Here is an 18,386-nt window from a genome sequence, read left to right as displayed (position 1 = left end):
ACATCCAGGTCTGGATTACCGTTATTTTCATAAGTCTCTACAGCTCAGGTCGGTTCGTAGCTGGTTTATGTTTGGGACAGAATGCACTTCACAAAGTTAAGCTCTGAGACAGGTTCTTCAAGTTTATGTTTCTAAGGGGCCCTTCAGGACAAACCACGCTGTAGTGGTTTCATGCCCCTAGTGAGGGCAGACATGGAAAGAACCTCGTTGGTGTGATATATAAGACACTTAGCTTTGAAGCACAAGTGTGTTAAGTTTAATTACAGAAACTTGTAATCGATACATGAACACACACCATGGAAGAGAAACAAAGATCATAGGTATTATGAAAACAATGTGCTAAGGAATATATTTGAGACTAGAAGAGGAATGATTTCCTAACTCCATACTATAATTTTCTTCTTCAGAAGCTGATGATAGGCAATCTAGTAAAGAAATTTCCAGTATTTTACCGAACCGTGACTAAATTTCATTCTCATTCCAGTCAAAAAGAAAAGAGACAAAAAAACTCCGTGATTTTAGTCCACAAGCGAACTATACCGACCGAGCGACCGCCGTTTGCCGGTGAAGTTAGTGCCAACTATAGAGGATAGAGGTAGTCGCATTGTCAGCGCAACGACTCCTCACGGCCGTTAATTTCTGTTTTCTAGACCGGAGCCGCTACCTCCTTGAAATAGCTCCTCAGTTATCCTCATGAGGCTGAGTGGACCCCGTTCCAGACCCACTACTTCTTAGAAGATCCGGTAGCGCCGGGAATCGAACCCGAACCGCTAGACCACAGAGGCGGTCTCTCATTCCAGTCAGAATTCATAAAATGTTTCCTTCAATATTGTGGTGGCCCATCAGAGAAAATCGACGAATATGTGGTCCATGGTCAAAAAATGTTGGAAGCCCCTCAGCTCTACCGAACACGCTTTTACACGCCTTACGTGCCTCAGCACCTTTGTTGTTAATCTAAATGCACCCAGTGCATCCATATACAGCCCTTTTGACGTGTTGCACATTCAGATTTTGTTGAGTGCCAAACCTATTCTCAGAGACAATCTAATTGGTCTCCCCTCCCTTTCCAATTTCTTTCCACCTCTTGCTTCCGCTTTGGAGCACAGGGCTAATTTCTCAGTTTCATGATCATTTTACAGATGGTAGGACTCCTTGGATGAGTGATCAGCTCGTCGCAAGGCCTCTACGTAAACACAGGACAACATAAACACAGAATAAACACATACACAAACACCAAACATCCATGCCTTGCGTGGGATTCGGACCTACGATACTAGCTTCCGAGCGAGCGAGCGAAGACAGTACATGCCTTAGACCGTGCAGCCACTGTGACCGGCTTCTTTCCAATTTAGTGCCCATTAAATCTTTCCTGATAAATGTTGCTACATTGAGTCGGTGCTTCTTCATAAGAAAGGTGCATGTTTCCAGGGATCGCGGCTCAGCAACGGATGAAGGTCCCCTAAGGTTCTTATCAAACAGGCTAAAGGAAATATTGCTTTGCAACCGGCATAGACGTTCGGAGTTCACTTTCTTTTTAGCTTTCTTTTGTTTTATTATGTAAAATATTAAATAGAATATACAGTTCCGGAGTGACCTTTCGGACACCGTACTACTGGTGAATAGTGAAAGTCAGTACTTTGCACTGGAGCAAGATTTTTTTTTTTCGTAAGTAAAGCCTAACAGTGCCAGGTTCCGTGCATATACAAACAACACACAGAAGCAGTGTAAGGGACAATCAGGGGTTAAGATGCAGCACATCGATACCACGTAAAAAAACATGGTAGCCATTTGCGAAGCTAATACTTTCTATAATAAATTATCTTCATTCTTGCATCCTGTTGTGTTTCTCAGATAGAATATTGTCGCGTATTGCTGATTACTGATCCCACTTCTGACACCAGTTGTCGCGTGTTTGGGTGTATACGCGACAAATAACTTCACGACGTATTTGATGTAGCGAATTTTATTTCACATCCGCTCTTACAATCACCCAAATTACAGATTTACGATTACTGCTATCTGCAGTATCACAAATAGTACACTCCAAATGCCAGAATACAACTGACTAGTTGCTGGCTAACTCGGAACTAACTCGGAGGTAGCTCGAGGACTCACTCGGAGGTAGCTCCAGGACTAACTGTGAATAGCCTTCGCTGCTCCTCATGTAGCCTCGATCGGACAATACAGAAAACGGCCACGTAATAAGCACCCTTGTTGCCTGGCGCTGTGTTGCTAGCAACGCTAGCGGTAGTAACCGCTGTTACTACCGTCGTCTCTCGCAATCCTGGTTACCCGCGCTGCCTAGCAACCCGCGGTACACTTGGTGACGTCATCGCTGTTGACTCGCGTTGCCTAGCGACCAGGATGCTAGGACTCGGCTAACCTCGGCTCACTTCGGCTTCGCTCGGCGCATCACGGCTGGCGGGGGGGGCCGTCATCCATAGCTCAACATGTCACAATATATATTGTAACGTGTTTGGAGTAGGTACTTCCATGGTAACGCAATAACAGTGAGCCGTTGCGTATACAGTGCCGAAACAACGAACGAATCTCCCCGGAGACGAACAACCGAAGAATCGTTGCGTAACAACGGACCGTCTAAATAGTAGTGTGGGATGTCGTATGAAGAGACAACCACTAGTNATAGCCTTCGCTGCTCCTCATGTAGCCTCGATCGGACAATACAGAAAACGGTCACGTAATAAGCACCCTTGTTGCCTGGCGCTGTGTTGCTAGCAACGCTAGCGGTAGTAACCGCTGTTACTACCGTCGTCTCTCGCAATCCTGGTTACCCGCGCTGCCTAGCAACCCGCGGTACACTTGGTGACGTCATCGCTGTTGACTCGCGTTGCCTAGCGACCAGGATGCTAGGACTCGGCTAACCTCGGCTCACTTCGGCTTCGCTCGGCGCATCACGGCTGGCGGGGGGGGCCGTCATCCATAGCTCAACATGTCACAATATATATTGTAACGTGTTTGGAGTAGGTACTTCCATGGTAACGCAATAACAGTGAGCCGTTGCGTATACAGTGCCGAAACAACGAACGAATCTCCCCGGAGACGAACAACCGAAGACTCGTTGCGTAACAACGGACCGTCTAAATAGTAGTGTGGGATGTCGTATGAAGAGACAACCACTAGTTTAACTGTCCTATAGGATTTATTGCAGCTGCACAGTATACACAGACGGATAATAACAATAGTGAAATGTTTGAATCTAGAACTGTAACTGTAACTCAGTGTAACTTCTTATGTAGCATAGAGTCGGATATATAGAAAACATGTCACTGTCAGTATTGTTGTAGGCTTTGCCTAGCAACCGCTGTTTACGCGTCGTTGCTAAGCAATGGCGCTTGCGTTGTCACGCTTGTTTGAATGTGGGCAGCTCCCACAGTAGTAACGGAACCGTGAGAAATCACCTACTCTGTCAGCCGTAATATGGCCCTTGGTTCGACTCAGCCTTTAGCAAAAATGAGTGCCAGGAATCTTCCTGGGGGTAAAGAGCGTCCGGCGCGTAAGGCTGACAACGTCACCGCCATTTATGAGCCGATTTTCTAGAAAAATATGAGAACCTCGACGTCTCACAGCCATATGGGCTTCCATGGCCTTTTTCAGAAATACCTTTAGCAAAGCTTTTCATTGTTTTACACACATTTGTACTTAGATCACCCAGTTAACCTCTTCCCGTTAAGTTCGCTCAGTTAACCTCTTCCGGTTAAGTTTCCGACTAAACTTTATCATCTGTTTCTCATGCTATATGCTACGCCTTCTCGGCCTGTTTGATTTGTCCATCCTTATACTAATTGGTATTTAGCCTTACGAATAGTTTCCTTTATGAATAATATGCGTACTTAATTAGATAAACAGCACATGTATCAGAGAGCCGGTCACGGTAGCCGAGCGGTCTAAGGCATACACTGTCTTCGCTCGCTCGTAAACCGGGTTTCAATCCCACTCAGGGCATAGATGTTTGTATGCGTTTTTCTGTGTTTGTGTACAGGAAGAGGCCTTGCGACGAGCTGATCACCCGCCCAAGGAGTCCTACCGAATGTTTAAGATCTAGTAAACCGAAGTGAAACGGAGAGTTTCATGGAGGTAGGCCTAGGCCCAAATGAGGGCTGTAGCGCCAATGGAAAAAAAAACAAACAAAAAAAAACATGTATTCGAGAGGTGTTTTTTTTTCTCATTTCGGTAGGCACATCGACAAACTCGACTGAGCAGTTTCCTAGTTTTTCTTAGTCCCTCCAGACGAATGCCGGGACAATATCTTCATTAGCCCTTAACCGCTTCTTTTTAGATTATTTCCAATTCGTTGTTCATTCATCAACGTACCATCCGATGTCACTGTGGTCCTCATACCGAAGACTCCGAATTATTGCTAGTGGGGTGGGACTGAGTCCCTTGTACTGCGGCCACTTCTGGCCTATTGTACCAGGCCCAGATGATAGGTGAGGTTGATTGTGGAGCAATTGGTGGAATGAAGATTGGCAGGGGAAACCGAAGCACACGGAGAAAATCTGCCCCAGCGCCACTTTGCCCACCACAAATCCCATTTGACCAGACCCGGGATCGAACCCCTGGCCACCGCGTTGGGAAGCCAGCGACTAACCGCTTGAGCTATGGCGCAGCCAAGATAGACAATAACTAAAATTCAACAGTTACACAGGCAGTATAATAAAATTGACCATCAGATCGAAATGCAGTTAGTACTTCTGACGAGATGAGTGGCAGACGTTGAAACCTGTGAGGTGTATTGTGATTCACAATAAAGTGAGGTGAGTTTCACGAGGCCACATATAATAAATTAATGTAATATTTTTAGGTCCGGAATTCAGATTGATAGAGCGTACGATTTTGTAGTATATAAAAAATTTCCATGTTGTGTCGCTGCACAAAAGAATAAAACCCCAGTGACACATATATCGATTTCACCTGAGCAGGAAAGCAAGTCGAGATATCGATACCAGATTGTAATATGTAATTTCACGCGGTTTAATGTCTGCTCAACTCGGAGTACTGGAACACATAATTTCATGAAGTTGATTTTTGGCTTATATCTCAAGTATCGAGCTGTATCATGAAAATATGCATGATGAATCTTAACTCAAATTTTATACTGTACATAAGGCAATCCATTTGTATATTCCTCATATCTCAGATGAGAAAGTTACGAAGAAAACCTTTGGGCCTCAAAGACAGGAAGACACAACGAAAGGTCTTCGTCTATTATTGTCAAGAGCATTTTATGAAGAAAAGAGGAAGAAAGTAAAGGTAAAACTATCCCTGTTACAGGCCGTGAAGACCCATGGGGTTATGAGATATCGAGGCTCCGATATCCTTTAGACAGTTGGCTCACAGATGTCATGCAAAGTTGTCAGCCTTAAACGTCGGCCGCCCTTTGCCCCCAGGAAGATTCCTGGTGTTCATTTCTGTTAGAGGCTGAGTCGACCTCAAGGCCATAGTGCGGCTGGAAGGATTAGATAAAGTGAAAAGATAATTCTATGACATCGGAAATCGAACCCGCGACGTTCCAGCTTCTAGTATAGTGTGCCACTCAACTAACTAACATTTTAAATTGGGGGTAAATGAAGTATAAATCTACGTCATAAATTTCCGTATACATCTCCATGACGTGTTTAGGCATAGGGATATTTAACTTGTATCATTGTATACGTAAATGAGTTGCAGAGAAATAGCTCACACTCTTTTGAAAATAATAAATTACATGTAGGTATACATCCTGTTAGAATGGAAATGAAATTGTTTCCCTCGATTTCGTAACCCATAACATGAAACAAGATAGACACGAAAGACTAATTGAGCGCGCATGGAGGACGCCATTGTGGATTTTGCTCCTAATTTTCTATATTACGTAATCATGCTGCACTTGTGTGGGGATCCGTGGGTTAAACAACTGACCTTGACTTAAACCTTTTCTCAAGAGAACGGTGTTCGTGACCCTGATGTCCCTAGTGTCAGAAAAAATATTTACCACGAGTCAGAAAATAACGCAATACAAGAGCTTTTCTAAGAATACTCGTTATAATTTCCCTTCTGAAAATTGTAGCGGAAGGGAAGTAGGTCATTAGCAAAAGACACCATCTCTAAATGAAGTTTTGTCGTATGAATGCTTAATGAACTGATAAACAATTCTTAGGATGCAATTAAAATGTGAGGATTGTAATTTCATCGAGTATTCTACAACCTACAACAACTGTAATTAACAAGCCAAGCAGCCCATATCCTCGCTATGTTTACAGTGCCTAGACAAATGAAATATAGGCTTAAGAATACTAAATCATAAAGGAAAGTGAAACTAATAAACAAGAATTTTATGGAGCTTGTTTGTATTTATATTTCATCGAGTGAAAATTTGGACTGTTGTTTCAGTTAATAGCTAATAACACGCAGGCATAGTCTATATTGCTATCTTTCCTTCCCCTGTTAAAGTAAGATAAGAGTAGCATGGCTGTAAATTAGAAATGGTCCATTTTTGTGTACATATCTCATTGAGTTGCTTTGCTCAGATACTAAAGTTGTACACTTTAGTCTTATCAGTCATTTACACGATTTTTAGATGGGTTTGTAGTGAATCTCTTGGGCACTCGGTAGCGTACTTGGTTGAGGCACTCGGAAGGTCGCGGGTTCGATTCCCAATGAGATGGATTTCTTTTCAATTGACTTAATGCTTCCAGCCGCACTGTGGCCCTGGGGTTGACTCAGCCTCTAACAGAAATGAGTACCAGAAACCTTCCTGGGGTTAAAGGGCGGTCGGTACGTAAGGATAACAACCTCACCGCCATTTGTGAGCCAGTTGTCTAGAAGATGTGGGAGCCTCGACGTCTCAACCCCCTATGGGCCTCCACGGTCTGTTAGTGGCATAGCTTGTTTGTTGCCAACCTCCAATCGAAATTTTACATTCTTCGCTGCACTGGTTCGTTAGTTACAGTCCTGAACTGAAAGGTGAATGCGTCACGCTCCAGAAATTTTGATTCTTATTTACAAGAAATAACATGACGGAGGTTGTGTACTGTTTGCATACCTGTTACGTATGAAAATGCTGTGCCCTTCGAGATTACGCTAATTGTCACGCTCCCACCTCGCAATTTCACCCTGTCACCACATCAGTATTAATTATTGACGGCAGAAAATTGTAGATTATTAGAGAGGGATAGTCCATAATATCCTGAAATTGAAACCACATTCGACTAATATTCAACTGGTTCAAGTGACATTACTGAGGGAACTCACACGACCTAAATGTCAGAAACATATCCTTCTCTGTTAAGCGTTGTAAGCTATTTTTTATTGCTAGTGGGGTAGGACTAAGTCCCTTGTACTGCGGCCACTTCTGGCTTATTGTACCACCCCCAGATGATAGGTGAAGGTGATTGTGGAGCAATTGGTGGAATGAAGATTGGCAGGGGAAACCGAAGTACATGGAGAAAACCTGCCCCAGCGCCACTTTCTCCACCACAAATCCCACTTGACCAGACCCTGGATCAAACCCTGGCCCCCGCAGTGGGAAGTCAGCGACTAACCGCTTGAGCTATGGCGCAGACCTAGGGTTGGAAGCTAAATAAAGGTAAATAGCCCCTGTGCTTAATTAAGCACCATGCCGTGAAGATGAAAGGAGAATTGGAGGTGTAGCTCCTCTATTGCTGTCCTCGGTATTTGATAGAGGGGTATTAGCTAAGAAAATACAGAAAGAGATTAATATTTTTACTACTCTTACTACTACGGGAGTAGTAAGGGGGGGGTTAGGAGGGGTAGTAGCCCTGCAACAGAAAACTTCACTTACTTCAAAGAAATCAGCAGAACAGTCTCTGTAACTGACTTGACAAGTCAAGAATAACAGGATGCAGGCAAGAATAGCTTGAACATGTGGGAAGGCTGGAAGAAAGACGAGTGGCGAAGGAGGCTTTGGTACAGACCCAAAGGAAGAAGAGTTCCTGGTAGACCAAGCAGAATGTGGAGTTTATAGAAGCTGGAACAGACCACCGGCCTAACCCTTGAACAAGGGGAGGGGGAGGAGGTGTGGTGTTGATGGTAGCAGTAGTAGTGATAGTAGTAGTAGTAGTAGTAGTAGTGGTAGTGGTAGTGGTAGTGGTAACAGCAGCACTGCAGCTGCTGCTACTGCCACTGCTACCACCAACACCACTCCTCCTCCTCCCCTTGTTGAAGGGTTAGGCCGGTTGTCCCAGCTTCTGTTGTTCCACATTCTGCTTGGTCTACCAGGAACTCTTCTTCCTTTGGGTCTGTACCAAAGCCTCCTTCGCCACTCGTCTTTCTTCCAGCCTTCCCACATGTTCAAGCTATTCTTGCCTGCATCCTGTTATTCTTGACTTGTCAAGTCAGTTACAGAGACTGTTCTCCTGATTTCTTTGAAGCTCACGGGTAAGTAAAGTTTTCTGTCAGGACATACTCCTGTATGTAGGTTGGCTTTACCATTTCTGAAGAGCCCCTCACTCCTGCCTTATTATTGATGTTGGACACACTTACTCTGCCTCCTTTGTCAGGTCCTTTCCGGCTACGGAGACCCTGCCAGGAGCTTAGGCTCCCGCCAGCATAGCCCCAGGCTTTCTTGGAACATGCAGTATCCCCACTACGAAATTCGGTATCCCATTGAGGGGACAATTTAATTACGTATCTGTGAACGGACCGTGATGGTAGTTTATGAACACGACAAGTAGCACGGCTTTGTACAGATCGTCTAATTTATGCAGCAACTAAGCGACGTTAGCTTCTGAGCGTTAACTCTGCTCCGTTCATATAGTTAGTTACAACGATTTATAAAATATGTACTCATTTTAATTACATATTTTCTAATCCATTGTAACTAACCATATCCCTTAAGCGGAGATAATTTTGGGAAGCTAGCAGTTGCTTAACTAATGCATAAATCAGCCTCCCTATATAAAGCCATGTTCATGAAAGCCCACCATGGCTCCTGTCCTGACGATGAATCCAGGTCACATCTCCGTACAGTACTTGTCTAACGTATTTTTCTCCAACCTGTGTCTAGGCCTTCAAAATGGAGATTTCTTTAGGTTTGCCGGCTAAATTTCCGTATGCATTTCTTGTCTCCAGCATGCATATTTCCAGTACAAAATTATGATTTGATCGCCTAGGCAATATTTTATGAAATTCATATTTTCAGCTCCAAATTCAGTGTCCCCCATTCAACTTCTGTGCCTGCTTCAACTGTACCAGCTCCAAATATTTCCAGTATTAATTCTAATCATGCTATGATATTATAAATTATTTGTGTGAAAACAAATTAATTTATTTTCGAAACGGTACTGATACAATCATGCAACAACTTGGAAAAAGCAGGGATTACTTAGTTATTACAGAGGGTGGGTTTCCCCATGCACTTAGACCTGTAGTGGTCCATTATGCTTCCCTCTATCATTTCTACCAGCCTTTATATCCTACCGGTATTTGTGCTTACTATCAGTCCCGCCCAGCCAGCGAGACCGGCTCTACAGGCTGAGAAGTATCTATAATGCTTTCCCCATCTACCGGAGGTATTAGTGACTGCTGTTGGGCGGCAAACGTCCGCAATTTTGCTCAGTGACCTCCTTTGGAGGTATGAGGTTCTTTTACATGCCGTAAAGCTACGACACGGGACCCACGGCTTAAAGTCCCTCCAGGAGGACTTGTTCCCTGAATTTTTCCGCCCTTAAAAATTCGACGACCTCCGCCGGGTATTTGAACCCGCGTACTACTAGTCATGAGGCGGGAACGTTACCTCTAGACTACGGAGGCCGCTAAACAGCAGGGATACTCATTAAGCCTTCTTTGGTAAATTTATTGTACGAGTAACAGATTATCCCCGAGTTGCACTCCGATTAGTGTGAGAGGGAAATGGCGTCTAAAATGCAAAAGGTTTGGATAGGATGAGGAGAACTCATTTCTTGGCCCCCTAGATCTCCGGACCGTACTCCATGAGACTTCTACCTATGGAGATATGTGAAAGACCAGGTCTACCAACCTCCAGTGCCACAGTCTCTTCGAGAGTGAATTTCACGGCGTAGCCAACGTCGACGGGTCACACTTGCGGTTCACATGGGAAGCATTCGAATATTGCGTGGAAGTTTGCAGTGCAACTTAGAGAGGACATGTACTGAACATCTTTAGATAAACTTACTTTGTTCCCATGCCGTTTTAAAGTTGTTTCATGTTTTTATCTATAACCGTTTCGAAAATACACTAATGTCTTATCACAGAAAAAATTATAATAGCCGTGTATAGCATCTCTAAAATTTAAATGCTTATGTCGTTAAATGTCGGCGTGTTACCCTTAGGAACAACAAACGCGTGACAAGAACCGAGAGGCACATTTTACATTAAAATGCGCATGCCTGCAGCGAACAACAGGTGGATCTCCATTGGCGTTCCGATAATCGTTACACCGATTGCAACGGACGCGTATAAGGCGTTACATTGCTTTTACGAGTATATATGTGTAACGCTTTTTCAAAATTATGGTGTTCAGTGATTTACTTACGTATTTTAACAGATATCGTGTTCGCATATGAGGGTCGAGCATATCAATATTTCTATACCTGTAAGGGGTTCCTGTTTAATATGCCTGCTTTAGCTATGTCCCTCAATATGGTAAAAATTCTACAGCCCTGGAATTAAGATTTGAATGAGATTCGCAATAATCATTGCAGTTGAAATTGCGGTTTGAAGTGCTTACTCAGTTAAATACTTTGAATATGCACAGGGATTCGAAACCGTGGCTTCAAAGAGTGCATGCAATTTGAGAACCCGTCGATTCTCGTTGAGACCTGAGGGTCCTAATTACTGCCCATTTCCTGGTGTGTTGCTCCCTGCTCTCTTTAATGGCCATGTCGTTACACACAGACGAAACTAAACGAATATTCCGTACACAGGAAAATAAAGCGATCTTCCTTTGTTAGAATAAAGTGTAAGATTGTTTCTTCATTCACATATTTTATCATGTTTAATTTTCTGGACACTGAACTTTAAAGTTTAGTATAAACGTATGATACGAGAATTCTTAATTTACAAACAACGTACGTATTTCGTGATATGATCTAAAATCACCACAAAGTGGGGTATATATCCCACAGTGCGTTTCTTGACTTTTCCCTTGATGGCTCCGCATCTAATTTCGTGGCGAAATGAGTGTCGTGCCCCGAGATGAAGTACGTTACAGCATATCAAAAGATATATTTTTCTTTCAATAATCTAATCATTTTGGAGAAATGTGATAAATTTATATTAGAGCATACTTAACATGGATGACACATTCATCTTTTCTCACTGATAATGAACTCTTACTTAACCTGGAGCCAGGGTAAGAAGAGGCTGTGTGCTCTGGATGCTTATCTAGTTACTATGCACCCCTTTATTCTGGCTGACTTAGGGAATAGATGCCAACTCTCCCGAGGCAACAGCTTCGTGCAGACGTTTTAATATTCTACCTTTTAGCCAGTGGAGTCAATTGAAATGCAAATGCACTAAACACAATTATTGAAGAACAACACAAACTCATTCGACCCCCCCCCCCCGTCTTATTTATTGCAGAAGAAGTTGTTGATTAACAATCAGCCAACTTTAAACAACGTTCATGGCGAAGCAATTTCCAAACATACAAATTAAGCCGTTTCTTTCCGTAACACGCTAACACAGCGTGTCTTTAAAAAAAAATATTTTCCTCGCCGCTGTTTTTATGGTTGTGATATTTAGACCGGAAAGAAACATAAATTATAATTTATTGGATAGAATATTTTACTCGAAAATATTTAGATTGAAGCGCGACGAACCCGGCTGTCTAGAATATTAAACAAAACCAACGCAATGATTCATATAGTTTGGGTATTATAACGCCAGTATAATCAGTAAGAGTCGATCACAGCGTCCGCGCTGTTTAAGGCCTGAACCGTCTTTGGCCGATCGAACACTGGGATCATGGGTTCGAATCCTACTCTATCTATGGATGTCTTAGTGCGTTTATTTTGTGTTTGTGTTGTCCTGTGTACATAGCGACCTTACGACGGGCTGATCCCCCGTTTAAGGAGTCCTACCGACTGTATATAGATTAAGTAACTGAAAAAATGGTCAAGGTCCACAAAGGCTAGAAAGTCATAATCAATGAGATTACGATAAACCCGTGGCGAGGAAACATAGTATTAAGTTGGATCTTAGAAAAATATAATGGGATGATAAGGACTAGATTCATCTGGCACAGGATACGAGGGATATTGCGAACACGATTATGAACATTCGGTTTCCATAAAATTATGAAAATTCCTGACTAGCTGAGCGACTAGCGGTTTCTAAAGAATGACTTGTCTCCAGGGAGTTGGTTGGTTCTTTGGTTCGTTCGTTCGTTAGTTAGTCGGTCAGTCGTATCACATTCTCGCACATGAATATAGCTTCTATTTGTATCTACTACAAATGTTTCGATGTACGTAGTAGTAAAGCAGGAAAAACTAATCTTATATTTCTTTCGATAAAATTTACCCTATTATTCAGTGGTTGTTACACTGTGGAAGGGATGTATAAAACTATAAGTAAACAGCCAAAATAAATGAAATAGAATTACTTACTCAATACATGAACCGGTAGTTTCAGGAATGTAGGTACACCAACTTATGCGCCTGCACCAGCAGCCAACCGCATTACAATCGCGTCATCTGGAGTCTCCCCACCTGCACCAACAACACCGCCTACGCCGGCGGTACTCAAAACACAAAACGGAAACAGAAGTGAGACATATAACATTGTTGCCACATTTCAGTTAGTAGAAATTATGTACGCTACATAACAACGCGCTTCTTCTAGGGTTGTTATCCTCCAAATCTGTACGGCAAGAACTATTCTTTTCAGTGTTTCCGTCTTCCCATCCATGATCATACCCCCATTTCATATTCCTTTATCTGATAATCGTAATAACACCCGATGAAAATTACAAATTTTATAATCTAGAAGTGCCGATCACAGAGGCCGCGCGGTCTGAGGCATGAATTGTCTTCGCTGGTTCGAACACTGGGATCGTGGGTTTGAATTCCACTCAAGGCATTGGATGTCTGTTTGTGTTGTTCTGTGTGAAGGTAGAGGCCTTGCGACGGGCTGATCCCCCGTCCAAGGAGTCCGACTGTGTATAGGATTAAGAAGTTGAAAAAGCGACTATGGTCCAGCAAATAGGACTGTAGAACCATAGACAGATAATCTAAAAGTTTCTTACGGTCGTATAATAACGTAACTTCTGCTTTTTTAACATTATCCGTCGTCGTGTTTTTTATTTAAGAAGACGTTATGGTGACTGGATCCTGTCTCCATCCTCAGGTAAAAAATACTTCTTCACTTTTGCCCAATCGATAGTCACTTTCTCTGAACAACAGAAAAAAACAAGACAATTTTCTCAGTGTCCGGAGATAGATTTGGGCTATGTAAGATTTGAGGTTTTCACGGCAGTGACTATGAAGAATGCCGTCCTCTGGAATGTGGCGCCGTGTAGATATTATGTTACCCGACGTTTCGGAAGGACGTATCGCCTGCATCTTGAGGGTACAAGAAATCCACGAGCGATAAACCAGTGTGAGCAGGTGGCTGCAGATGGCAGATGGAGGCGATACGTTCCTCGGAAACGTCTGTTAACACAATATCTACACGGCGCCACATCCAAAAGCAAGGCATTCTTCAAATTGAGACTACCTCTATCTGTCTATCCGGCCCAACTGTGTAGGTTTTACCTGAGGACGGAGGAAGAGGACATTCTCCGAAGCATTGGTTTTAAATAAATACATCGTTATGTATAATGTTCCAAAAGTCAATAATTTTACTAATTACACTGCTTCTCGTTGTGTGGTTCAACCCAGACTCGTGTTAGTTCTTGTTTCTTGTAACCAAATGTTCCCGGCTCTGCCCATATTCGTAAGGTTAGAGATCCTTTTGATTCAAGACATAAAATTATTGCTAACATCTTTTAAGCTTTTAGGCAAGAGACGAGAAGACAAGAGATCGTATCATAATCGTTATCTTCTGTTCTCCGAATCTACTCTTAATTTGTACAATAACTTAACTCTGTAGATAGGATTATGATAAAGAGACGATGACGAAAATAACGTGACAAGACACCTGAACGCCGGAATGATTCACTGCTATGCAACGGTTTGGTAAACAGGTTCCCGCCGAAATGAACACGCAAGCAACAGTAGAAAAACTTCCGTTCCTCTGCAACGGCGAGGCGAACACAACCCTATAACAACAGAAGAATTGTTAGGAAACGGTGTTTTCTATTGGGGCATACCCAAGGCCATCTGATATGGAAATGAGGGAGTCTCTTGAGATGGCAGTTGAATGGTTGAGAAGAGATGGCAAGAAAGGAATTAGTGTGTGCAAAGAAGACGCTCTGCAACTCGTAATTCCACTTAATTATAGATGCATGTCTTCTCAGCCTCCCTTGGAGAACTCAGTTGACAACTGCACTGCACGCTCCAGTTGTCGTCAAGATACCTCATCGGTACGGACTACATAGAAAACACCGTTCATCCTCGTATGCTAACCGTTTCCGCAGGAATGTGTTCGCGTCACCCAGAAACGGGTTGCATAACACCGTCTATTAAGAATCCGCTTCAGCAACAAGTATCTTTTATCCGTTACCCAGCAACGGGTCTACACGCTACAGTTAGCATTCCTGCCTCATATCTGAGAGGACCCTTATTCGAATATCGACCTGTGGACTGTCTGGATTTGTTCACTAGCTTTCCTAGACCTCTGCAGATGCGTGGTGAGATAACCTTGACGTGTTTGTCGCGGTACTTAACCCTGTCATTAACGTTACACAGAGCATGGAGTAGACAGAACAGTCACTTTATTGCGCGTGAGGGGAGTCTTCCGTTACTTGGATGGTTTGAGTCTTAGATTGATTGACAAAACTATTCCAATTGCAGCCGTTATATATCGTCGAATGATGTGCGAACACGTTCTTGAATGCTGAGTTGGCAAGGTTTTTAGAAGTTTGTTGGGCCTACGGAAATGTCCAGGGACTAAATTCGAACATCTTGAGTGGTAACCCCAGAGATCCTTCGCGACAGTGCTGTTTATTGTTCATTTCATTATCGAACATGCTACAGTAGAACAGAATACAAATAGAAATCGTCTTCCTCATCAATCAATCGAAGGAACAAAATAATTGTTGCTAAATATATTGATAAATAATGGGCACATAGTACTGATAAATGTACAAGTACTTAATACTGACACAAGTTGTCACTTGAAGGCGTGACTATAGACGGGGTTTTGAATTGGATTTTGGATTTGTAGACCACTGTGATACACAGCTCGTAATTCCGCATAATTGTAATGACATAGCTAATTTCCACATTTTACCAATTTTTACCGCAGTGTATTCTCTAGTAGTTTCCTGGTAACAGCTTCTAACATTGGCTATTTCTCTGCTTCCTGGCTCAAGTCCTCTCTCAACGGCTGCTCCCTTCTATATACTTCAGTTATCCTCCTTATAACCCCATTTACACGGACCGAGTAGAAAACATAATTTTCAGCATCACCTGTATTGTCACATTCGTATCCTTTGCAACGGGAACTGGTTTACCCAGGCGTTGTCTGCAAACGGCTTCGGTATATTTGCTTATCTCGCGGCTGTTGCATAGTAACGGCTTTACACGCTACATTATAGTCAACTGAATAAGTGAATGGACGGGATGAAGCTACTAAGCCTTCATTTAATTCTGAGACTGAGAAAGCCCACAAACGTCAGTCATTATTGCAGTTAACCCGACCGAGATTCAAACCGGATACGTCCGGAATGTAAATGTCAGTGCTTCACTTTGGCAGAGTTCGTTCATGGGTTTTTGCCGATATCTCCTGGCAAATTCGGTTTTATTATATTAGAATGGGTCACAGTGTTCACTTCTTGTAATTCATGACCTTTTCCACATGTTAAACTGAGCAGCCAAGGGTAAAGAATCTGGCCGTCACTAGGCAGCGCAGAAGCTGAGTCTTGGAGACTGTAACAACTCTCCCTATGATATCAGATGGATCTGTCTTATCTCATGTGTTTTCCATGTTGTAGCCTGTTCAGAGCTCCAGTTTCTAGACTGATGAGAGATGGGTGGCATAAGTTTGCAGCTTGTTATTCTCCGGCGTCAGGACTGGAATGAAAAATGCGTGACCTCATGCCCAGTGGCACGTGAAACCGAAAGTCAAAACGATCTCGGAGTTTCACGAAGCTTCTGTTACTTAATTTCACACATAACTACGGAAACCACTCAGGGATTCCATGAATCGATCATGTCAAGGGCTCCGGACATAAACATTACTATATGCTAGGTGTTTACTTAATTACGCTGAACCCATATAAAATGATGACAAATTTTGTGACGTACAACGCCAACGTCAATTCGAATGATTCAACGTACATGAAGAGGCCGACCAGATCTGTAAATTAATATAAGCGCCCACCCAGCCTTCCATGCGATGGATACCGGGAGTTGTTTTCCCGAAGGTAAATTGGTAGAGGACTGGAACTGACATCTTTCTAGCGGAGCTGTACCTCCACTCCCCCACACGTATTCATGGCGTGGTGTTCAAAGAGTTAAACCTAGAGATACATTTACCTTACTTTTACAATTCATTAATTTATGTGCTTTTGCTTAACTCTAAAAAGTACCTTACAATTCCATATTTTGTGTCATTTAATTAAGCCTTTAATAGTGGGGGCTGTAAGGTTAATAATAATTTCTAATTATTTAGTTTTGTATTTGATAGTGCTGGAATTATTACATTTTTGTTTCATTTCTTTGTAATTTGCTATGGGATCTGACGAATTTGTGTAAAACTGGGTTTCATTAATGAAACTGTAGATTCTGCCATTTTGCCCATTACTGAAGATATCACAAAAATGTTGCCTTCAAAGGCTTCTGTTGTTGCGAATTTGCTGTGTATTAATATATTGTCCCCTGTAGGGGTGACTGTAGACGGGGTTTGGATTTCTTGATCACTTACGAATCTTACCTACAGGTAAATATAACATTCTCACGGAATTACATACTCCAAATATCGCTGCAACTACATCACACATAAAGTCTCCTCTTTCGTCACTAGTCTTTTCCTGGTAACGGGTTTTAACACTGTCCACTTACGTCCTTATCTTCTGGCACATATCCCACAAGTGAACTAATTGCACCGACTAAATTTTATCTTCACAAGACTCCCTTACAACTCTCTCAGTGCTTCAACCGACTACCGGCTGGCGGCCATTTCATACCAACCTCCTCCTCTTCTCTTCACAGACTGACTTTCGGCTGACTAAGCTCTGACTGAACTGCGTCCCGCTTATAACTTCTCGGCACGGACCACTTAGGAAACACAGATCTATTTTTGTAGTTCAACTATTGCTGCAGAGACATGTTTACCGCGCCGTTGCGTATCAGCGGCCGCAGTGCAGACCACAGAAAACACCGCTTCCAACAGTTCCTCTGTTGCGTGTTGATTCTTTGCCATGGGAACCTGATTGTTTGCGATTGCTACCTAGTAACTAGCGCACACGCTACGATATACTTCTAAAATATAAGCATGTAAATAACATATATATACGAATGTAAATATTTCAGTTACTAGTAATTTAGTATATACAGTATTTGAAATCTTTCTAAGCCTGAGAGTCATCATTGTCATTAAACAATTTTGCCTTACGGTAGCAATGAATTGTAGAGCGTTAACATGTTGCACAAGTTCCCAGTTTCAGTGCATCGTGTTTATTTTGTAAGTACCGATAATATTTTGATGCGGATGTATGGGGTGGGAGATGACGTTGAAAGTTGGCTTCGACACATTATACGATAACGTTTAGGATTAGAAAGGGGTGCGGGGAAAAGCAGGTGAAGTTAATATTACGAAGGAAATAAGAAATAAGACTTCCAACTGAATTCTCAACGGGTATTACACCAGAATTTTATTCAATCATTCATTCATCCGTTATCTGTCAAGATGGCAGGTCCACATTCTCTTCCAAAACAGTTCCTCCACTTGATGCGATCTAGAGCTTTCTCCTTCAAAAGAAAATATCCTCTTCTGTCCCCAAGGTCATCCAGCATCTTCTTACGTCTTCTTCCTCGTCTTCCTGTCACTTCTATCCGCCCATCTATCTTTCCTTCGATAACTTCTTTTAGAAGGCAGTTTCTGCGTAAAACATGACCAATCCAATTAGCCTTCCGTTTTCTTATTTCGTGTAGGATATTCCTCTGCTCACTGACTCTAATTAACACTTCTTCATTTCTCACATAATCGGTCCAACTGATCTTCTCCATCCTTCTCCAACACCACATTTCAGAATTTTCCAGATGTTTCTGATCTACTGCCCTAAGTGTCCATGTTTCAGCCCC

General features: G+C 42.6%; 1 protein-coding gene across 1 annotated transcript in view; it reads right to left on the bottom strand.

The window, feature by feature from the left end:
• The window catches only part of LOC111870544 (allatostatins), a 200,149-nt gene extending 187,479 nt beyond the window's left edge, over nt 1–12,670 (bottom strand). The window contains exon 1 of the mRNA XM_023862912.2: nt 12,588–12,670. The gene's annotated coding sequence lies outside the window, so the exon portion shown is untranslated. The remainder of the gene's footprint in view (nt 1–12,587) is intronic.
• Nucleotides 12,671–18,386: the final 5,716 nt, after the last annotated feature.

The sequence above is a fragment of the Cryptotermes secundus genome, unplaced genomic scaffold (genome assembly GCF_002891405.2).
Source record: "Cryptotermes secundus unplaced genomic scaffold, Csec_1.0 scaffold117, whole genome shotgun sequence".
Lineage (NCBI taxonomy): Eukaryota > Metazoa > Arthropoda > Insecta > Blattodea > Kalotermitidae > Cryptotermes > Cryptotermes secundus.
Note: the sequence above shows the minus strand (reverse complement) of the source record. Positions and strands in the feature narration are given on the sequence as shown.